This window comes from Coptis chinensis, chromosome 2 (genome assembly GCF_015680905.1).
Source record: "Coptis chinensis isolate HL-2020 chromosome 2, ASM1568090v1, whole genome shotgun sequence".
NCBI lineage: Eukaryota > Viridiplantae > Streptophyta > Magnoliopsida > Ranunculales > Ranunculaceae > Coptis > Coptis chinensis.
The window spans coordinates 109,415,033-109,440,496 of NC_141457.1; the positions used below are offsets into that span (position 1 = coordinate 109,415,033).

General features: G+C 33.9%; 1 non-coding gene and 1 pseudogene across 2 annotated transcripts; both read right to left on the bottom strand.

Moving 5' to 3' along the window:
• Positions 1 to 10,207: 10,207 nt before the first annotated feature.
• Positions 10,208 to 13,189, bottom strand: LOC147520434 (uncharacterized; annotated as a pseudogene). Its single transcript, XR_015212641.1, has 3 exons — positions 12,631 to 13,189; positions 11,191 to 11,992; positions 10,208 to 10,566 (listed from the first exon to the last, which is right to left on the bottom strand). The product of XR_015212641.1 is annotated as an uncharacterized LOC147520434 (transcript).
• LOC147520435 (signal recognition particle RNA) lies at positions 12,889 to 13,194 on the bottom strand. The gene has a single exon (XR_015214693.1).
• Between the last annotated feature and the right edge of the window lie 12,270 nt (positions 13,195 to 25,464).

Genomic DNA, 25,464 nt, shown 5'->3' on the forward strand with positions numbered 1-25,464 from the left:
TCAGCATGAATAGCGAATTAGTGATATGTTCATTGTCATGTTAATCATGTATCAAGGTGAATTGTTTCCGTTCCCATCCCTTCCTGTCTAGCTTGTAATATCTGAGTTGTGTAATACTTCTCTTCCTATGTTCTCTAGAGCGGTGACGGAGCTACATGGGGAACGTGCTCAGGTGAACTCGGAGAAAATGTCTAGTATACTTACCTGCTTACCAATATATTTTAGAAATGATTCCAGTCATATGGCCAAGTCTAAAACCTTGTTAATATTAAAGCTCTCATAAGGAGTATTTTTCTATCTCTCTTAAAATTTCACATCATCAACTCCTCTTAAAACGGGAATTTCTCTCCAATTAAAAAGAAAAAATTCTAGCACTTCTAATTAAAACGGGAATCATTCTCATATTATAATAGAAATTCCTCTCCTACTGAAAAAGAAAAATCTTGCACTTCTAATTAAAACGGGAATCACACTTTTAAATTAAAACAGATCCCTATTCCAATTAAAAAACATGAATCATTCTCCAATTATAATGTGAATTCTTCTCCTATTGAAAAAAAAAAATCTAACACTTCTAATTAAAACAGGAATCATTTTCATATTAAAAAGGGAATCACACTTTTAAATTAAAACAAAATCCCTCATCCAATTAAAAAACGGAAATCATTATCCTATTATGAGAATTCATTTACTATTGAAAAAGTAAAATCTAGCACTTCTAATTAAAACGGGATTCCTCCTCCAATTAGAAAACGGGTTTTTAAAGATTTGATTAAAATAATTTGTTAGGAAATTATAACGGGTTATCGACGAAAACAGGAATCACGATTTGTTAGAAAATACTATAGTTATGATTGTTGAACAAGTTTTTAAAAGAGTCGGTACGTATGCACGGGTCTACTTTCTAGTTAATATTACAGCTCCCACAAATAGTATTTTTTTAGCTCTCTTAAAATTCTACGTCATCAACTCCTATTAAAACGGGAATTCATTTTCTATTGAAAAGAAAAATTATATCACTTCTAATTAAAATGAGAATCATTCTCCTATTATAATGAGAACTCTTCTCCTATTGAAAAAGAAAAATTTAGCACTTCTAATTAAAATAAGAATCCTTCTCCTATTAAAAATGGGAATCACACTTCTAAATTAAACGGGATCTTTCCACCAATTAAAAAAATGGGTTTTTAAAGCTTAATTAAAACAATTTGTTAAGAAATTAAAACATACACAAGGGTAATTTTCTAGCTCTCTTAAAATTTCACATCATCAACTCCTATTAAAACGAGAATTTCTCTCCTATTGAAAATAAAAATTATAACATTTCTAATTAAAATGGGAATCATTCTCCTATTATAATGGAAAATTTTCTCCTATTGAAAAAAAAAGATCTAACACTTCTAATTAAAATGGGAATCTTTCTCCTATTAAAAATGGGAATTACACTTCTAAATTAAAACGGGATCCCTCCTCCAATTTAAAAAATAAATTTTTAAAACTTAATTAAAATAATTTGTTGAGAAATTAAAACTGGTTTTAAAGAATTGATTAAAATAATTTGTTAGAAAATTAAAACGGGTTAGCGACAAAAACATGAATCACGATTTGTTAGAAAATTTATATATGTATAGTTATGATTGTTGAGTAAATTTTTAAAAGAATCGGTGCGTGTGCGGGTCTACTTTTAAAATATTAAAGCTCCCACAAGGGATATTTTTCTAGCTTTCTTAAAATTCCACGTTATCAACTCCTATTAAAACGGAAATTCCTCTCATATTGAAAAAGGAAATTCTAGCACTTCTAATTTAAACGAGAATCATTCTCCTATTTTAATGGAAATTTCTCCCCTATTAAAAAGGAAAAATCTAGCACTTCTAATTAAAATGTGAATTATATTAAAAACGGGAATTACACTTCTAAATTAAAACGAGATCTCTCCCTCAATTAAAAAACGGGGTTTTTAAACTTATTTAAAACAATTTTTTGAGAAATTAAAACGGGTTTTTAATACTTGATTAAAATAATTTGTTAAGAAATTAAAACGGATTAGCGACGAAAACAGGAACCTCGATTTGTTATATATATAAAGGTGAGCACCCCCAAAATAATCAACATTCCTACCACACTTAGCAAAGAGCCAAAATTAAATGGTAATTATTTTGTATTTAGTATTCTCATCAGCTTGAAATATTATTTATTGACCATTAATATTACATATTTACATAACTGACTCTGTCATAATTATTGACTAACAAAGTGATATGGAGTATTTTGTCGGTCAAACATGTTTACAAGCCATAGAAGATAGTTTTGATAATGTAAATCTCGTAAGTCAAGTCTAAGTTCGTATGAAAACTTGATATGTAGACTTTTTTAAGTGGGTCGGTGTCGGAATATGTGATGTATACCATGTCGAATTTTTGAACATTTGGAAAATCTTCTTTGAATTTTTGGAATTTAAACCTATATTGTTGTCTATGACTCAGTGATCGATTTCTATTAACTCCTAGTGAGGCTATATTTTTCTAATTATATTTCACAGGTTGGGGAAAACAAAATGGATTTAGCCCTAGATTCCCAGTGCCCTATGTTCCTTCGGTGACCGATCCAACTGAAGCCCTTTTTTCTTTAAAAATTCATTGAAAATTTGAAAGTAGTGTGTGAGAGAGAGAGAGGACTCAAAAACATTGAGAAGGTTGGTTACTATGCCTTTAATGTATATGTTTTAATTTGTTTAGTTAAGAAGAAGTGGAAAAGGCGCATAGCATGTGGAGATTCTACCATATATTGTGGGATTTTATATTTTTTTTATTCTTTCTAATTAAAATATCTAACTAAATGAGGACACTCTCACAAAATTAAGATAACTACTCCAGATGCAAATTTTGTAGTGGTCTATTAGATTAAATTTTCTTCAAACCAATTCTCTTCCGAGATTTAGTATGTGGGGAGAAAACAAATAGATTCCTAATATCTTTTTTTATGTTTTTTTTCTTTAGGAAATTTTGAGGCGTTCTAAATCTGAAGCCTTAGGAGTAAGGGGCTATTTGTTTTTTTGGGTTAAGTTATAAGAAGGTCTTATAAGACCATGTGTTATAAGAGGGTCTTATAAGATGGTTTTATAAAGTGGTTTGTTTTTATTTTAATTCTTATTATAACTCTTAAAAATATGGATGACATCTTATAGATGGTTATTTGACAAATATAACCCTACTTTACATCACATTTAATGAATATATTAATTTGAAACAAACGATAGTTTGATTTTCGGTTTCAAATCAATTTTGATAATTAGAATATCGATTTTAGGAAACTACTTCAAACCAATGGTGGTGGTAGTGGTTTTAATAGCATGGTGGTGGTGGTAGTGGAGGTGATGATATTGGTTTTAATAAAGACGGTGATGGTGGTGGTAGTAGAAGTGGTGGATATCTTAATAATGGTGGTGGTGGTGATAGTTTTAATTTACGATGGTGGTGGTAGTGGAGATGATGATATTAATCTTAATAAGACATTGGTAGTGATGGTGGTGGTGGTAGTGGTGGTTTTAATAAATAAGTGGTGGTGATGGTGGTAGTAGTGATAGTCTTAATAAGAATGCGGTGGTAGTGGTGATAGAGGTAATAATGGTGGTGGTGGTGGTATATAGGGTAATAGAGTTATTTGGAAAATAAGATAATGAAAAAAGAAGAAAAGAGACATGAAATTTGGGGTATATGGGTTTCGGGTGTTTCCGCCATTTTTCTGCTTATAGAGATTATGAGATCCATTTTAAAGGCTTATAAGTTCTTTTATAAAAGGCAAAAACAAACCAAAAAAAATTCCTTTGGGTCACATCTTATAAGAGGTTATAAGACCTCAAGGTCTTATAAGAGGCAAAAACAAATGGCCTCTAAGTCGCCTTATGGATGAGCCGGTATTGTTCCCATGTGGAAGTGTTTCCGGGCTCCGCCACTGCTCTAGAGTATGCACGTAAAGGCAAGTTCTTTTAGGTAACTTTCGAAATGCTATATAGAGATGTATCACTCATTCATTGGGCCTCCTCATTCATTGAATGGAGCAAGCAAAATGCAAAACTTCCGTCTGTTTTTAGCTTCAATTTTCATAAACAGAACGAAATTATTTCTGTAAAACTTGTCCTTTTCCGTAGTACAAATGTACATCAAGCTTCCAAAATCAAATGTACCCAAGTGAGAGAACCATGTGAGAACCAAAAGATAAACTAGAGATGGTCCTTCACATTTATTGGTGGTGCTGCTATAGTAGATAAGATGAGGCGTCGAAGACCTGTGTACTACTACGATTAGGGTGATCGAGAGGGGGAGCACGACATTCTACCAAGAATGGTAAATTATTATCCATACATCACCATATAATGTCACTGTTTAAAAGAATCTGTACCTAATTAAACAGTAGATTCATGTCCGTCACACTGTCAGAGTGGTAAAAAGGTAATTATGCTGTTTTTTGAAACTCTAATTTTTACTATTTGGTCATCATTTTAACAAAAGTCGCTGTATTGACACTCTACTTTTTGGAATTGGCATCATTTTGACCAATTCAAAGGTACTGACACCTTTCCATTAATCACATAAAAAAACACTTACAGTAAGAAGTTGTCGTGTGATTGCACAATCCATGGCATCGGATTGCCGCAAGATCTTATATCCCATGAAAGGTGGTTGTCGTGGGTCATTTTTTTTTTTTTAATTTTTTAATAGCCATCGTAAAAAAAGTAAGTTGATGCGAGATGATTGTGTTCACTAAAATAGAGTCTTTGTTTGTGTTAATTATCAAAACTCTTATTCATTAATTTGATCACAAGTTTTTCTTATAGCATATGAAATATATTTGTCGCGAGATAGCAAAATTATGTCTCGATTGTATATTTTTTTTGTCATGGTTTTGGTGTTGTTCTTAAAGTTTATAAAGAAGTTTTTAAAAAAAAAATGAGGTATTCATATGTCATGTGTGTTCAATACGCAAAATTTGAAGTGAAAAAAAAAACAAAAAACACAAAAAAAAAAATGTTTCGCGGCAACTCCCTGCCGTGGGATATGGGATCTCGCGACAACCCGATGCCGTAGATTGGGCAATCTTGCAACAACTACCTGCCGTGGGATATGGGATCTCGCGACAACTCGATGATGTAGAACTATCGGGTATGTGGGGTGTAAAAGGACATATAAAGAATAACCATTATTGTTTTACTTTTTGCCATAAGTCCCAAACTGGGTTGACGTCATCATTTTTTACTTATAATTTCGGCTCAAGGACACATTTGGTTGTTGGATATGAGGATAAAGATTATGATCTCTTAGAGAATGAGACTAAGTTGTTTTATGGATGCTGCTACAGTAGCCCCAACAATTGGTTTGCATAGGAGCTCATCATCATAGGTAATGCCTTCTAAGGATCAAAATCAATGGACTAATGTGAAGCAAAAAAAACAAAATGATCCAAGAGTGTTCTTCATGAGAAATAGATCGAGCCTACGCTTGCAATTATGAAGAAGTTAAAGTCGCTAATGAAAAACAAAAAGATGAGAAATCTTGAATACTACACCAAAGAGTTTTGGGATGATACTTTGAGACTTACTTATGTGTGTTGTGCTTGTGAATATTTCTTTTGCAACTATGAGAAAACGCAGACTCATCTTAAAAAGGATCATCCTTGTTAAAGAAATCATGACTAGGAAGTAGGACTATTATCTCTACTTTCTTATGTTCGATTGTAGGATGACTAATATGTTATCTTATGTATGTTAGACTTAGGAGGGTAAAAAAAAACCATTAACCCATTATCCAGTAGGGTACCCGGTTTTCACCCGCCACCCAAACCCGCACCGACCCGAAAACAAACCTGTCTCCGCCACCATTTTTACGCGGTCAGGCTATGGGTGTAGGTTCTATGCTCAAACCCGATCCGTCAAGCCGCCTGACCCACACCGTGTCAAAAGCCGTTGACCCGCACAATTTCTAGACTATAACTCTAATATTTTTGTATTTTGTTTATATTTTGTTTTAACTTTTGTAGGAATTTGGAAGATATGAACACAAACGTATGAGTTCAACATCAATTTCAAATATTCAAGTTTAAACATTGGGCAAATATCAAAAGTTCTAATTCAAGTTTGAACATTGGGCAAATATCAAAAGTTCAAATTCAACTTTCAATTTTTGGAGAAGATGAATCATTCATCCTTGTATTAATTTCGAATTCTTTTAGTTTACATTTTATTGTTTTGTACTATAGATCCTAGCTCCCATCTTCATTTTATCATGTTATGGAAAATAATCAATTTACAAATGATAAATCACGAGAAAGAAGTTTCAAATTTGCAAATATGGTTTTGGGTTCAAGTTCAAGTTTTATTTATTTATTTTTATTTTTTATTGATTGATTCCATTTTTTTCTCTATGTTGTGAATTGGAAATATATTACTTGCAGAATTAGAAAGTTTTTTTTTTGGTGAAATTGGGCTAAAATGATAATTTCCACCTGACCCGGATAACCCTCCCCAAAAGCTGACCCTAACAGGCCGGGTGATACTTTTAAGACATGACATTTCAACCCACCCCGCCACACCCCATCGGGAACCACTGGATTTGTATCGCCTAGGCCCACTCCAACCCGACCCATCATTATTTGACCCGCAATTGACCCGGCCCATCGAGTATTACACCCCTAGTTAGGCTTGAAGCATATTAATATACTGATATAGTGTCTTTGTGTTCCTCCTTTCAATGATCTAATTCTTATGAAGGCTTGTAAGGTTTAACATTTAGCAATAATATCATGTGGGGGTCTGCGTTAACCCCTAACTTATTTTTATTTTTATTTTTTTTAAATGACACATTTTCAATTTTCATTTCGTCACAAGTCCTATGTGAATTTAATTTTGCATATGAAAATAGAAATTTACATATAAAATTTTAAATTTACATAGTTTTTTTTTTTCATATGTAAATTTAAATTTATATATTTACATAATTATATATTTATATATGTAAATTTAAATTTGCATATGTAATTTTTTTTTTCATATGTAAATTTAAATTTACATATTGTGGCGAAATTAAAATTAAGTGGACTGTTGGCGAAAATATTTGAAATTTTTGGCTCTCAGCCCAATTACTTGTAATTTAAAACCATGTTATCCAAAGAAGTCAGAACTGAGGTGATAATGTGATATGTCTGCAAAAAAAAAAAAAAAAAAAAAGCCTTTTGATGGTTTAAACCTATGTATGAATTTATTCTCTTTCGGTAAAATTGGGGATAATGTACAATTCCAGTGGACCAAAAAGAGTGGTACTGGTACAAAAATCCATTTCTCAAGTTACAAAACTTGAACTGCTGTACAATGCATGCTACGCCAACTTTTCTAACAAATCGAATGTTAGCAAGGAAGCTTTCTGTCGGTCCAATCTACTGATAAGTCCTTCCGAAAGTGTGTTGTAGGCATTGTCCGTTTAAATGTACCATACCACTTGGCTTGCATGTACTTATGTTTCCTCCATGACCCATGTGTATCTTCTTCTCGCTCATGCGGTGTTTTTGTAGCAGAGCACATGATCTTGACTAAGGTATGTAATCTGCTTTCTGCCTTTCCATCAAAATTTCAGCTCGAAAGTTCAACTCAATCACTACCCTCACTTATCATTTCTCCATATTTTAAATTTTTTATCCACCACATGTCCACATCTATATAGATTTGTTTCCCTACAGATACCATGACATATACTCTTAGCAAATGACTCCAATAACGCTCATTTAAAATTACTATTCAAATCCAAATATTGAAAAATACAAATTGCAATTGAGTTTTTCACAGAGATTTCACAAATCAGAATTTTTCTAATAAATTTTATATATAGTTAACCATATCAAATCAAGGGAGTAAAGAAGAAAACCATTCTCTATGTGGTCAACTAAGGTTTTGCAGATATAAACAACCACGATTATCAAATTAGTGGTCAAATTACTCATCAAAAGAGTGAATATATATAGATCATAGATGAGATGCGATAACTTGCCATAAGATTAAAAAAATGTCATTCTATCAAGGACTTTTGGTTATCAGTCAAATAACTATACCAAAACAGAATTAAAAAATTATATTTGGAAAACAAAAAAAAATATAGGGAGTAAATGCTCACAGGAAGAAGCATGAGAATCAAATAGAGCGACAAATGTTAATGCATTATGTTACGAAACTTCTAATCATATTGTGACTACTTCCAACAGTCGTACCTCCAACACCTCCATTTCTATGTTCTCCTGCAATGTTTCAAACTTCTTCAATATCCAATGTTTCTTGCAAACCTAAGACCAATAGAAGTAGTATCACTTTTGCCTCTAGCTGTAGAACCGACAATGTCTTGAAGCTCTATGTAATTAATTCCATTTCCATTGGTAAGTTATTAAGATTTAAGTTATCCATTACCACTTTTCTTTTAATTAAATTATAGGGATATCATATATAACACACTTCCCAGCTTCTACATATGGTCAAAGTATCTCAGCCCCCGCAATCAAAACATAATAGTAAGATGTACAATCAACACGCTTCTTATTTCATTAGGTTTTAAAAACCATTATTGATACATTTCAACTCACCAAAAACTTTTGCAACACAATATTGTCTAATGCCTCAACAGCTCCATATTGCTTGTTTAGCTATTTCTCCAACTTCTTTAGACTCTACAACACCAAGTGGTTATGCTTCACTCAGTCATTTATTGTAATGACACTAATAAAATGGTAATATTTGTCAGGAAAAACCAAAGAATCAAAATGCAAGGCCAACTTTAATCGCAACTCTCCTACTCGCGGTAAACTTCAAAGTTTCTACTTCCATAACCAAAACCTAAAGGCATTAGTGCGGCCGTTTTGAGTTAGGTATAAATAAGTCACCTTTATGGAAATTACCGTGTCCTTGTGATTCTAAAATCGAAACACCATTAAAAAGTCAAAAGTCTGGGTGAGCTAAGCCCAAAGGTGGGTATAGTTCTCACCGAATTTAATAATTATAGGAATAGTTATAGATCTAACTTCATATTAATTGGCACCATTGAACTTATCAAACCCTCTGAAAACACAGTGCTCACTTGTTGTCAAATAATCAAAAGTCTGAGCACCCAAAAATCTATTATCTTCATCATTCCAAATTCCATCTCCCATTACACTCTCCTCCTTAATCTCTCTCATTCAAAACCCAAAAATCTAACTGCCCAATAATGTTTCTTTTATTCAACATTAACCAAAATTAGTCCTACCCATTACCTAAAACTTCAACCCCATATCTCAAAACCAACTCATTTACCAAAAAACAACGTTTCAAATACTTTTTTTTTTTTTTTTTTCAAATTAACTAACATTCATAGTAATAGAAAATTGTGAAAAAAGAAAAAGAAGATAATGGCAAATAAACATTCATCATAAGAAGAAGAAGAAGATATCAGAGTGCGTACCTAACAATAGCAACATTTTCAGAGAGATGCATAGCTTTTTCTTCGATCAAACCCTCAATATGCATATGGCTTCCCTTTTCTAGCTTGATCTGTTTCAATTTATTTGTTCAAAACTTTTTTTTTCCTAATAAATAAAAAAAATTATTAATAATAAACTTTACAAATAATTAAAACAAACGGGCAACAAACTGCCGCCGCAAGTCTTTTTTGAATGGCAAATTCATACTAAGCCGCTAAAGCCTTATCAAAAATTTGATCTTGATGTATGTACACACTGCACAGTAAAACTGGTCGAGTGGATCTCGTTGGGTAGGACTACAGTAGAAAATTTAGGTTTTAACTTTCAAATCATATGATGCGAAGTCCCTGTGTCAGTTCAGTCATCATATGCTCAGAAAAATCAAAACAGTCAGAATCATCCTTCGAAATAGAGTTTAAACTATGACTGAACTGTTCGATGATCACCAAGATTTAGCCCATACTTCCATACGGGCATACGGCCTGTACTTGGAAATACATACTTCCATACGGGCATACGGCTTGTACTTGGAAATAAAACTCGGTAACCGTAAAATTATTTCCCAACATATCTAGGACATATAAAAAGATCACGTCAACCTTCAGATAGTACTATAAAAGAAAAAACACTGAGCGATAATAGACTACCGAGGACCTCCCTTTATGTTGCACCACCACCCGATTCTTCCACCTTGAGGAAGAGAACAAGGAAGACAGCCTGTTGACTCCTTTTTCCATTTAAAATCAACTAATTTGGGGATCTCGTACATAAGAGGTATTGTAAATTTGGCTATCAGGAGAAAGGTGCCGTTAACGAAGTTAAAAGCAATACTTCTCAATGTTTACTTTCATCTGAGAGCACTAAACAGATTGTGGATCAAGTCCGAAGATGATAAGAACTAGACACTATAGGTGTTTAAGAGCCATTTCTTTACATTGTTCATTCATGGCCAAAAGTTGGGCCTCTTTCTTGTCAAGCAGAGACGCAAGCCTGATATTCTCTGTCATAAGTTTCTTTACTTCAGCTTCTTTCTTTACCTTCTCTCCCTCCAACTGAGATGCCAATGCAACTAACCTGCTTCCAATAAACCACACATCCAGTGAATCATCTTTCAATAATGAAAAAGAAATAGAGACTTAAACAAGAAAATAAAGGTTTGTGACAATCTAAAGTACTCCGAAATTTCCACACAGACACGATTCATTTCAGGTCCAGAACCACAAAGGAACTCAACTTTTCATTTCATTAACTTTGGAGGTATCATAATTGCGGCAGTTGGTGCTGAAAGCTATGCCTTCATAGTTTAAGCATAATAGATGAACTTTGCTACTGTGTTAATAATGAGTTTATTCGTTTTCATATTTGACAGTGCTAATTGTGTGTTGAATGATATTACTTAGTTGTTTCTTCTGCTAATTATGAGGAAGGGAGAAGTAAAATGTGACGAATATCTGATCTTTCATTGGAAGCACGAGCAAATGCTAGTATAAAAACTGCATGAATTATCTACTATCTAGACATGCATAACAGAAATAACATTAGATAGGAGATGAGATTACACTAAGTGCAAGATGAACCATAAAAAACATTTGATTCATACATATAGATAACAGAGAATATAAGGAACGAACCAACTTTATGAGCATTTAAATCTCTGAAAAAGGAATATCTGAGAAATATGCCATGAACTTGACGCACCTTTCAAATTGCATTTCATTTGTTTGGTGCTTTTCTGAGGATAGAATCATTTCTCTTACACTGATGAGACTACTGACATAGGATCTCAGTGACTCAAAATCCTGCTTGACACGACAAAGTTCCTGTTCATTTTCTGCTGCCCGCTGCCTTTGCCTCGAAGTTTCTAGTACCATATCTTCAACCTTCTGCTGCATTTCATTCAAAAGACAATTTGTACTGAGTGAAAACCTTTCCATCTCCTTTACCTTGGCAGACATGCTCTCAATTTGGAGAACTTTCCTTTTGATTTCCTCTTGGCCTAAACTTACCTTCTCTTTCTCAATGGAAATTTCAGTTTCAGCCATCATAACCATCTTAACAAGGACCTCCACCAGATCATTTACCATATGTATAGACTTGAGTACTTCTCCAATTAAAGAACAATCACATTCATCTAATGATCCATGCCTACTGCTTAATCCCATACTTGTTTCCTCACTTGGACAGTCAGAAGAAGTAAGACTGGCAACCCCTTCCTGATGTTTAATCCCATTCAAAGTATGAAGACGTGAAAAGACATGCGGTTTGCCTTCGATTTCAAGCAGGTCAGTAACGTTGCAGTATCTTTGACCCTTTGCCGAAGTCCTTCCAAGTCCTTTGCATTCCGCTCTGAACCTTGTATACAAGTCTTCACCTCCAGAAGCTTTGCTTGCAAATTAGCTAGGGACTGGCCTTGTTCAAACTCTTGCTTCCCTACATTGTTTGTTTGACTCAAAGACCTGGGGGACAACAGCTCTACAACTTCCTCAGCCATCACCTTTCCCTGAATAACACGCCAAGTAAACGAAAATAGACCTTGGAAAACTATCTGAGCCAAAAAGACCTGGAATATTCAATCCTAATTCATCGCAACAGGAAGATTCAAACTTAAAATTAAACGTGTAGAAGACATCCTGGCATTTGGTGACATTAAATGTACCAAAACATTGACACAAGACGTCACAGTTTTAACTCATCCTACTATACAATAGTTTTCATGGTTTTGCTTCACTGATGGTTAGCTCTTAACAATGGAAAATGCTCAAGTTGAAAGCAATTATAATCTCATAGTTAGTCCCAATGTCAATCCATACGACATTTTGATTAGCAGACTTCCACAACAGGTTTTTCACATAAAACTTTTCATCAGAGTTAAAGATATATAACGCAATTTGCTACTAAAGATATATGCCTGTTTCTTCAACTACAAAATCTAACATTAGTATCATACTTGAAACTGGTTAGCCGAAAACTACTGTCACTGATCAACATTTTTATATCGGCATAGTCTTGAAATTTCGAATTCCAAATAAGTTATTCTAATTGGAAATCTATTCAAGAGTTTTTAGAATAAAATCAAAGAAATGAATAAAAGTCGGAATTATGATTCTAGAAATCGGATTGAGAGTTTGATTGGTTTACCTTGATTTGGAGGTTTCTAGAATCCAGAAAGAAAGCAACACGCGTTCTGATAAGAAAGAAGAGAGAGAAAATAAATTGTTGGAAAAGAGGTTGGTGATGATGATTGATGACACACACAACACAACACACTGTGTCTTCATCTTAACTCTCTTTCTTAAACTAATATTAATCACTTCACTTTAGTTTCTCCATTAATAATCCACTGCTACACGACCCTACACAGTTAACCTACATCCGTTCATCGAACCTTACAACAAAAAGAGTGGTTGTCTGATTGGGCTAGCTGTCCGGGCTTTGAATGGGCCTATGAAGCACTGGCTCGTTATCCTTCCACGGTTGAGAGAGGAAGGTGACGCTGCTCTGTTAGACCAGCCTGACGTAGTACCCTTCTCTTTAGGACCCACATGGATCAGGCCTTCGTCTGGCCCATGGAGATCAACTCCCAACTTGGAACGGGCGAGCCAGCATATTAACTTCATTAAGCCCAACCCATCAAGTCAAGCCCAACATTCAACCACACTAATGCTTCCACTTGAATTACAAGCCCGCGTTACCGAACTCAGCGATAAATGAAGCATCAGAAGGGTTTATAAACATTGCACGCTGATTGTATTTATACCATGTGGGACTAAACACAAATCACTGATAGGAAAGATCATTTCTCTGCATTGTGAATGACTATCCTAACATACCCTAGTTAATTTTCGTATATCAACTGAGCTCTTGTGTTAATTCAACAACTTGTAGTTCACTGAGCAAAAATTTCTTTTGTTTACCGAATTTTATTTTGGGGAGGATGTTTGGAACAATCTTTATGCTGTTGTTGTTGTGATGGTTATTAGACCTATATTTCTCATGTAGAGTGTGCAATTTACAAGTCAACCTATTGACAGCTTTGCATGCTTAAGAGTACTTGCTTTTCATTAACTAATTGATTATGTTAAAATTTCAAAACCTGAACAAAATTGGCTCTCCTAGTACAAATCCAATTTCAATGACTAAATTTTATGATTCAGTAATCCCATTGTGTCTACCAATTTTCAAAAGCCTTAGACTTGTCTCTAATGCGACTAGTTACATTTGTGACGAGCTTCCACTGTAACTACTGTGGTAGTACTGCCAGATTATTATGCAAGCCAAGGCAGAGGAAGATGCATGACGAGGGGTCAAGGGTTAATGTCAAAGAGCATCAAGAGTCGTCTCGATCAATTCATACTTATGTCAATGAGATCCTTATGTCTTACATAATCAAACTACAACCATGAAGGCATTCTTGTTCTTCTGTCCATGTAACTTTGGATACAATGAGTCTATCACCTGTTAGTGTCTCAATTGCAACAAAAATCACCAAAGAATTGTACTTCTTTTTTTAGTTGTAATGAATGGCATTAACTAAAAAAAATGGTAGCTTGCAACTGCACTCCAAGTTGACACTACAGTCTACAGACCAAAAGATCCACTACAGTAGCTAGGTTGATATATATAGATTTTATGTGTAATACAGCAACAAGGGATTAAACAGCCAAATTATGAGAAAGACTACACAACAGAGGAGATCTTGACCAAGCTGGATAGAAGACCCACTAATAGAGCACTGTTGTAAGTGGTCGGTTCTGTTTGGAAGGTGTTGTTCCTTGACTCATTAAAAGTTTCATTCAGGAAAGGCCCGCCAACAAGACCTCCGATCGCCACATTAGGATTAGGCATTTGCCGTGTTTAACCAATGGAAACCGTCACAGCCCGTGTTTGCATTAGCCGGAATGGAAGCACCAACATGGTGTACATGTTTTGGATATTTCCTCCCGTAACTAACGAGAAAGCTCATCTTTAGTGGATTCTTCCCCAAGACGTAGTCAGCCTGGATAAAATTTTGAAAGAGGTTAAGAAGGCCTATAGAATTTCTTTGGAAGACTATGTATGCGAAGGGGGATATGGCTCTTATAGATGTTGCAACAAGAAGGACCCAAGATTCAAAATCAACTCTAAAGTATCACGACGATTGACAATCTGATATCAGAAAGTTCTGAAACACTCACTGAATTGCCCTGTGACTTAAGCTATACAGGATACACTCTACACAATAACTCATTCGATGGTAAATTATGAGTAGTTGGAGAGATTTTACTTGTGATATAGCAAACTTGCGGAGGTCTTTAGGTGTGTACAACTTCCCATTGCAAGAAAAGGTTGCTCTCCTAGAGGAAAGCATGTAGTCACTGGCAAGAGGGAACAACGGGTTGAAAAACCCTTCCTTCATACATATTAGTGGGTTCCGGGCCCCCAGCCCAGTAGCAATTAATGATTTGGATTAAATGGACCTGGCCCAATTGACGCTGTTTGGGCCGAAGCCATTGAACCCATAGATGATAGATCGATTGACGTTTTTGATGCACAAACGTCAGACGTAGGGGTTCTCTTTTTCCGAAAACCCAATTTTTCGGAATTCCGAACTGATATTTTTAAAAAATTTGGCCATGATATTTGTGTTCCGATATTCAAAATTTCGATATCCGATTTTTTTCGAAAAATAGTTGGATCGGAATTGGATGTGTTTTAAAAATCCAATCCGATCCGATTTCCGATTAATTTTGAATTTTTAACATATAGCGGTCTATTTTATATAGTTACTAAATTAAAACTGCAGATAGTTTACAAACCAAATAAAAACCCTAGAGAAGTAGAACATTATCTCTCACACAATTTCAAAAAATCAATATCTTTATATCTACTATCTATATACTAAAGTAGAGCTTTTTTAAAGGAGGATTTTTCTCCATGTATGGTTTTCTAATATGAGAGTTAATTTTTTTCTATCATATGTAACACTCTAATATGAAATATAGTATTTTTTAATAACCTACAATCCCACGCATGGAACCTCTTTGGAGTTTGAGTGTATTTTTAATTCCTATATTTGGAGTTTTGGGTGTATTTCCAATTCTTATATATTTTATCAAATAAAAAAAATTACTAAAAAAAATAAGTAATTTGTAGAAGGTAATTTTCTATTACTACTGAATCAAACACTTTTAGTGTTCCAATTCTTATATATTTGATCAAATAAAAAATTGCTAAAAAAAAGTGATTTGTATAAACTAATTTATATTTGATCAAATAAAAAAATTGCTAAAAAAATAGGTGATTTGTATAAACTAATTTTCTATTACAAATCATACAATTTTAGTATCTATGATAAAACACCTAACTTATTTGAATATATCCTTAACATGGCCTCAAAACATAGTTAAAAACAATTATACAAAATATATAATAGAAAATGAAAAAAAAAACTTGACAAAGCAATAATGACAAATATTTTAAAAATATATATAATCTTGAATAAAAACTAACGACAAAAACAATTAATGGGGAAGCGAAAAAACTGGATGCAAATGCATCGAACTAACCTCAAATAATATTTAACGGAAATCGAAATGAATGCAAATGCAAGCATTAAACTAATCTTAAAAAGTAATTAATAGAAAATCGAATGGAGGATACAACTGTATTAAACTAACCTCAAAGAATAATTAATGGAAAATCAAAACTTGGATACAAGTACATCAAAAAATTATTGTCGAAAAATCATAAACTGGATGCAAATGCATTGAGCTCACCCTCAAAGATTAAATTAACAGGAAATCGGAAACTGGATGCAACTGCATTGAACTAACCTCAAAGAAAAATTAATTATAAATTGGGAACATAATGCAAATGCGTGGAACTAATCTTAAAAACTAATTAATGGGAAATCAGAAACCGGATGCAACTGCATTGAACTAATCTCAAAAAATATATTGGATGCAAAACCTCAAGAAATAATTAACGGAAAATCGGAAACTGGATGGAAACTCATTGAACTAACCTCAAACAATAATTAACGGGAAATCAGAAACTAGATGCAAATGCAACTTTATCAAATAATAAATACGAGAAATCAGAAACTAGATGCAAATGTATTAAACTAATCTAACATAATAATTAACGGGAAATTAGAAACTGGATGCAAATGCATTGAACTTACCTCAAAGAACAATTAATAGAAAATTGGGAATTTGATGCAAATGTATTGAACTAACCGAAAAGAATAATTAACGATAAATCAGAAACTGGATGCAATTGTATTGAACTGATCTCAAAAAATAAATAACGGGAATTGAAAATTGGATGCAACTGCATTGAACTAACCTTAAAACATAAATAACGAAAAATTAGAAACTAGATGCAAATGCATTAAACTAACCTCAAAACATAGTTGGGTTATATGTTGTGGGAATGTCTCGATAAGTATAGTTTTGCATTTAAAATGATGTTTATCTTATCTCTCAAGTAGCTTCAATATATATGAACTTCGCCTTATTAGGCAATCTCACAAAACTTCAATCAAACTTCTATTATTAAACAAAAAATGAAGTTGAAGGATTTTATCAAAGGGCGAGTTATTTTTTTTTAATGAAGAGTGAGATTTTCATGTTATAAGAAATTTGGTTGAGTGATCAATATAATATTAATATATAATAGTTATGCATATTTGCAAATATTTTTAGAATAATTAATATAACAACACCCGTTAAGTAGATAATTTTTGAAGATTCCACATAGTGAGTCATGCATAATTTAAAGAATAATTAACGGAGAAATCGGAACTGGATAATTTTCGATGATCCCACATAGTAAATTAAGCATAATTTACTTTTTATGTCATGTTTGCAAGGACACTACAAATGGATCGATAGAAGTTGGTATTACACACCACATTAGATAATTATAAAGAAATCGAAACTGGATTCAAATACATAACCGAGCTTAAGGAGTAATTAACGGAAATCATAAACTTTATGCAAATTGCATTAAACTAACGACAGAGAGTAACTAACGGAAAATTAGAAATTGAATGCAAATCCTTGAAAAATATTTAACGGAAAATCGGAAACGGTATGCAAATACATCAAACAAACTTCAAATAATAATTAATGGAAAACTGAAAACTTCGATACAAATGCATTGAACTTAACTCAAAAAATAATTAACATAAAATCAAAAACCGAATGCAACTGCATTGAACTAACCTCATAGAATAATTGGTGGGAAATTGAAAACTAATTGCAAATGCATTGAAATAACCTCAAAGAATAGTTAACGGGAAATCAGAAACCAAATATAATTATATCGAACTAACCTCAAAGCATAAATAATCAGAAGATGCAGATGTATTAAACTAACCTTAAAGAGTTATTAACAGGAAATCGGAAACTGGATCCAAATCCAATGAACTAATCTCAAAGACTAATTAATGAAACATTAAAAAATGGATGAAACTACACTGAACTAACCTAAATGAATAATTAACGGGAAATTATAAATTTGATGTAATTGCATTGAACTAACCTCAAAAAATAATTAACAGGAAATCATAAACTTCAAAGAACAATTAACATAAAATCGAAAATTATATGCAACTGCATTGAACTAACCTCAAAGAATAATTAACGGAAAACCAAAAACTGGATGCAATTGCATTAAACTAAAATCAGAGATTAACTAACGGGAAATTAAAAATTGGATGCAAATGCATTGAAATAACATCAAAAAATGGTTAACTAGAAATCGGAAGTCGGATGTAACTGCATCGCACTAACCTCAAAGCATAAATATCCACTTTTTTAGCCTTCTCATATGAGTAATTACAAGTAATTAGGAACCCAAAACGAAAGTGAGTTTATACAAACAAACTCTTACATGTATGCAAACTGTATAGAAATTGTAAACTATCGAACTAACCTAGAAAAACAATTAACGAAAAATCAAAAACTGGATGCAAATATATTGAACTAACCTCAAAGAGTAATTAACGGGAGATTGGAACCTGGATGCAAATGCAATGAACTAATCTCAAAGACTAATTAACGAAACATCAAAAACTGGATGCAACTGTACGTACTAAATTAACCTTAATGAATAACTAACGGGAAATCATAAAGTGGATGTAATTGCACTGAACTAACCTCAAATAATAATTAACGGGAAATCGGAAACTTGATGAAACTGCATTGTACTAACCTCAAAGAATAATTAATGAGAAATTAGAAATGGGATGCAACGTACTACATTAAACTAACCTCAAAGAATAATTAATGGAAAATCAGAAACTTGATGCAAATGCATTGAACTAATAACTCGAAAACATATTTGTATTTTATGTATGGGGAATAAATGTCTCGACAAATATAGTTTCGCATTTTAAGTAGTGTTTATTATAATTCTTTTTATGGTGATTGGGAATACCTTGCTATTCAAGTAGCTTCAATATTATCTTCGCCACATTAGGCATTCTCACAAAACTTCAATCAAACTTCTATTATTAAACCTAACAATAAAAAAAAAAAAAAATCGAATAGTTTTATCAAGGTTTGGTGCTTCCTTTTTATAGAGAGTGGTGCAAGAAATTTAAATGAGTAATTAATATAATTTTCATATCTCATAACTATGCATAGTTGCTAATATTTTTTAGAATAATTTAATATAACGACACCCGTTCGTAGGACACGTGCATATGATACATCTTTTCAAGTGGGAGTAGTGTATTCTTTGAGGATATGGAAACAATTAATCTGTTTTAGTGATTTGTACACATTAGTCACGTAAAGCGAGCGGTGATGATTTACCGTTAAATCACCATAAATCTAATAAAACTATTATACAAGCTAGATCGAGTTTAAAATAATTCTATTTGAAAATTACAGATTAATATTCTAAACCACAAAGTGAATAGGCTATCTCAATTTGATTCCTTAGTTTCCAAGTACTTATGCACCATAATCGCTGCTCATTAACGTATTTGGTTTATTTTCAATAAAAATATATTACGATTCAAAAATTTGCCGCTAAATCACCATAAATCTAAGAAAACTATTATACAAGCTAGATCGAGTTTAATATAATTCTATTTGAAAATTATGGATTAATATCCTAAACCACAAAGTGAATGGGCTATCTCAATTTGATCAATTAGTTTCCAAGTACTTATACACCATAATCTGCTTCATTAACGTATTTCGGGTTTATTTTTAATAAAAATATATTACGATTCGAAAATTTGCGCTAAATCACCATAAATATAATAAAACTATTATATAAGCTAGATCGAGTTTAAGATAATTCTATTTGAAAATTACGGATTAATATCATAAACCACAAAGTGAAGAGGCTATCTCAATTTGATTCCTTAATTAGTTTCCAAATACTCATGCACCATAATCGTTGGTTATTAACATATTTCGGTTTATTTTCAATAAAAATATATTCTGTTTCGAAAATTTGTGTGAGACATTTTGTAAAGCATTTTCAGCACACAAAATATTTAATAGATCCCGGGCGTATGTCCGGGTCCAAAATCTAGTATATATAATAGCAGTCCCTTTTCAAGCCTTCTAAAGGTGTCCACGTCAACAGGGAGATTACTAAAAATTTGGAGAAAAAAAAGGGAAGTTCTCCACAAAACCCGACTTTCTTTTTCACGTAGGAAACATTACTAAAAATTTGGAGAAAAAAAAGGGAAGTTCTCCACAAAACCAATAAATCAGGACAGAAAAAAAATGGAAACAAAACCTACAAAAGAATTCACATGCACTATCTAAAACCCATCGCACCTTTTTCCAAAACCAAGCAATGTGCTCTCCCTTCTGTTAAAACGCAAGTCTACAAAGCAATATTCCACAGGATCTCACAAGCCATTGATGCAACAAGTGTCACAGCCCGAATTTCTAAACAATTAAAAAAAAATGAATATTTGAAATATAAATATCTCAAACATCACTTGGTTCAATTGTCTAAAAACCCAGGCTATGACGGGGTGGATACAACACGTGTCAAAACCTAAAACCCACCTCATAAAGAATCTTAACAACAAAATAATCTCCAAAAATTCTCTTTATTACTTTATGCAAGTCTATCTTCCATCAAAAATCATCAATATAACATTCTAAGAATAACAGGTCCTCAACATCGTATTCTCATGTCATATGAAAAGAAAACTACGTTATTACATCCTTCCAATAATAACAGACCTAATAAAAGGACTAACGGATCGCCTCGGGCCGAATCCCAATCACTGCGCCCGGCGGTTCCTTTGCGCTTCCACTGTGTTCTTAAGAACACACCCACGTTCTGCCAAAACAAAGCAAACATGGATTGACAAAATGGAATTTTCTTTGGTATGAGTAGACTAACCACATATAAATATTATCATACTTTAATTATTCAAACCATCACTTTATATTATCCCATAACTTAATCATTCACAGCTTGGAAGACAGGTAGTTCCGTCATTTCAACCGGCATAGTGTCTTCCCAAGCAAGACTTCCATTCTATTAACTTCGTTATTATAACTAGGTGGCGAATTAAAACCTCTTGATATCCACGTTTGGATAAAGGGTAGGACAGCGTCCTCTGCACAAAATGTTATTAAGTCCTACCCTCCGCAAAGAAAGTTAGAACTTTAACATTTGTCGATATCCTATAGGTATTCAAAAGTAAACCCAAGCACCCATTTCGCACAATCAAATTAATTTCTCTTATTAATTAATCAATTATTTTTCTTATACACATATTTCACAACCTATGTACCTTAGGTCATTCCCCGCCACATTCGAGGAATACCCAACCTTACATTCCGTACTGTTTCAAGGAATACAACTAACCCTTAAAGGCGAATACCTTAGTTCCTCTCTAGGGTAGTCCAAACAATATGGTCATTCATGGCACATTCAATGAATATCCGGGTCATTCATGGCACATTCAATGAATACCCATAGATAACGCTAACGGGCCATTTATGGCACATTCAATAAATACCCACATAACCAATGACATCAACAGTCATAAAACTCAATTCCAAAACTTGAGACGTGGAGAGTTCTAAAAGAGTGCGGTAAATTTTGTTTACGCATTATTGAACTCTATTGTATATATCATTTCAGAGAACGAAAGAGTATCTTGATTCATGTATTTTTTTTTGTTTACGCGTTATTAATTTCATGGATGTATAAGTGTCATAACGTTGCATATCATAAAAGATTGAAATATCACATAATAGTTAATACATACACGCATTATATATATATCTGGATCTTAGCCTAAAGTTAAGCACCTATCCCAATAGACTTAATCATAGCCAAGTCAAAGGTCTTTATGGCTATGTCTCTTAAAATATAAATCTTGTCACGATGTCTAAAATCGGCTATATCAGCGTCAAAGTCAACATATCGTGGTTGAAAGTCAAACTTTATCATTTCCATTATTCGACGGGTTCAGGTCATAGCCGTGGTTGGTTCATTTAAAGCCAATGTCGTCTTTCATGAGCTCATGCCGTAATAATGGTTAACCGGCCAAGCCCCAAACCTTAACCCTAAGTCTAAAAAAACTTATTTATTTACCGACCCGATTGGGATATATATTAAGTCCCATGACCTACTATGCAATATATTAAACTGGCCTAAAACTGAAATAGAACTCGGCCCACAACTAACACTAAAACTGGTCCCAACACTTAATGAAATCGGGCCCAAACAAAACAATCTAATTGAAAAAAGCCCAACCAAAACCAAAAGAAAAGAATCCGGCCCAACCACCTAAACCACCTAAGGCCCAAGCCCCAGGCCCAAGGAAAACCATCAGGTTGTCTTCCTCACCTCACCAGCCACCACCGGCTAGAATCCCGGCCACCACCATCTCATCTCCTCCTTCCAGCGGTTTTGCTCCAAATCAAAACCCCTATAGCTTTAATGAAAGCTCCAACTCGATTCCTCACCTCACAACAGCGCCAGCGCGAATTTCAGCCCAAATTGCGCCGCCATTAACGCCTCATTCAAGCTTTGTCATCCCCCATTCGACAGCCCACCCAACTCTCCAATACTCAATCATCCATACACCAACAACCAACATCACAACTAACCTCACTACAAAAAGTGCAAACCAACGAACTGGAGGATGGGCGACGCCATTAGCGCCTGTCGAAGCTCCAAGCTTCCAACAGTACCCAAACTTCAATCCCGACGTCCCCCGACATAAACCAAATCAAAATCAAATCAACCACAGAACAACAGTATAGCCGTTTATACAGTTTCAAAACAATATATATCCATACCCCCACAGTATCTCAGTCACGCAGACGGACAGAGGAGCCGCCATTGACGCTCCTCGAAGCTTTGACAGTTCAAAATAAAGAAGCCAACACTATACTAACATTAGCCCATTTAACACTTGGACATTATAGAGAATAACTACAGCAAATGAACGAGACCTTAGACTCGACATTATAGCAGAATATCTACAGAAAATGAACGAAACCTTAGACAGTAACTTTTTGTCTGTAAACCCGAAAACTATAAATCCGGTGAAATAAAGAAATAAATTTCTTCACCTTTAAGTTCCCTGTTCAAAGAAAATCTCCAAAGAAGAAACTTCTCTCTTTCCTCTCTGTGAAACTATCTTTTCTGAAAAACTCTCTGTTCTTCACCAACCCTATTTTTTTTTTTTTTTCGTTTCAAAACAAAACCCCCGAAATAGGGACGAGAGTTTATCCCATAAACCCACGTCTCCTATTTCCACTAACACTTATTTTTATTATATCTATTATCTATTATTATTATCTTTATTATTATTATAGAAAAAAACAAATAATAAAAACACGGGGTGTTATAACAAGATTGTCACAAAGTTTGGTGCATCACTCCACCATCTATCAAGAGATTGATACATGTATAACTTCTCATTTGTTTGGCCAAAATCCTCTTCAATCTTGGTAATTCAAAGGTAAAACGGATTTTACACTTGCTTGATTAGAATGTAGATTTCCTCACCGGATAGAATCCGGTAGTGCATCTGTTGTTAGGCGTTAAATTTTGTCACCTAATATCGGATGTACTCAAGTAGTACCTTAATACGAGTTGTTGATAATTTTCATGTTCAACTAATTAAAACCTTCCATCGGTGTTTTGTCTCTTTTCCGAAGGTGCAACCGATGGTAGAGAATTTCGGCGTCCATCTTTCGAATGAGAATTATTTATCTCCAAATAGGCGGCTGGAATCCTTGGGACCTTCCCGGTAATTATGAAACTTCTTGGTACTTTTATTTTAGTTAGTAGTCTCGACTTTGTGTTGAACTCATTTTTGTTTTGTTTATGCACAAATCTTGCGGGGATCCGGAATGGTACTTCTTTTGTCCAAGAGACATGACTAATCGTGCACTTTGAAATTGGATATTGGAAGGCGGTGGTAGAGATAGACCCATCCGGAATGGCCCGCATTAATCGTGGGGATGAAGAAGACACTGATTTTCCATTTAGGAAGGGCACCGCGAGGAGATAGGACAAATTGGGTTATGCATGAATATCGACTTGAAGTCAAGCAATTGTTTGACACCGGTGTCTCGCAAGTAAGACTTTGTTTCAAATTTGCATGTAGTTATATTTCTTTGGTTTATGACCTGTTTTGTCAAGTTAAATTGTTGTATTATGGTTAATCTAATATTAGAGTATGTGATTCTGCTAAGTGCTATACTACATATTTTGCAAGCAGTCTTTTCTATATTGCTGTCAAATGAGATATGTATCACTAGCACAAAGTACATAGAGCATATAGGCAGCTGCTGAGTCTGCTGAAAGGGCAAGTTTTGCTGCTAGGGCAAGCAGTCTTTTCTATATTGCTGTCAAATGAGATATGTATCACTAGCACAAAGTACATAGAGCATATAGGCAGCTGCTGAGTCTGCTGAAAGGGCAAGTTTTGCTGCTAGGGCTGCAGCAGAGCTGTCAGGCTTCGGAAAGCAATATTCCACAGGATCTCACAAGCCATTGATGCAGTTCGTGTATGCTATACCTTAGAATCACATCTCTGCAAATTGAATTTTTTCGTCTTGCATGACAACTTCACAACATATTAGGCGCGCAACTCGCAATTCACACACCCAATGAAATCAGGCATGTCATCATAATTATATCTACTTGGACCCAAGAACCTCTTTTGGCAGCTTCATACCAGTACCGCAGGTACGTCTTTGTGTAGAATGGTCAAGAAATGTGTTTCTGAACTGTGAAATCTTGCGAACATAAAGTTCATCTCCTTAATTCAATTAAGGTACCCTCTAAGATCATAAAGAGTTACTAATGCATTCATGTAAATCATATAAATCACTAATAATAATGTAAAACCATACGTTCTTAAAATAGATCAAACAATTTGAAGGTCTTAAATATCCTTAACAAATCAGTAGACGGGTTGAAACATCATTGCCTAAATCAGAAGCAAACTACTATGAGCTCTACTTAAAACCTAACACGACAGTAAATTAAATATTGTCTAAAACCATAAACAAAGGACTAAATCTTTGTAACTTGAAGTCCTAAACAATGCACTCGAATACTTGACTTTTAATAAGCCAATCACCATACTCGATATGCTTTTACGTCAAGTGAACTCCATCCCAATTTATATATTGATCCGGATCGAACATGCAAAAACTCCTTCCATCCCGCACATACTCATCAAACTAAAGTTGTAGTCACCTCGGTTCATAACATACTTTTAGAATAGACTTTGTTTCAAACCCTAAAATTCAAAAAAAGCGAAGTTAATATTAGAATTAATTCATTAGTACTTGACATTGCTTCGGACATATTGGTGTATAAACTTACCAAGTTGAGGAGCATTGGTAAGAACCCATTCGGCTGACTTGATAGTAATCAAGGCATACACTATTGCCACATTAGGGTACTCTAACCTTAAGCTGTTGCAAGGCATTTTGTAGATACCGATTGATGATACGGCAAAGCGTG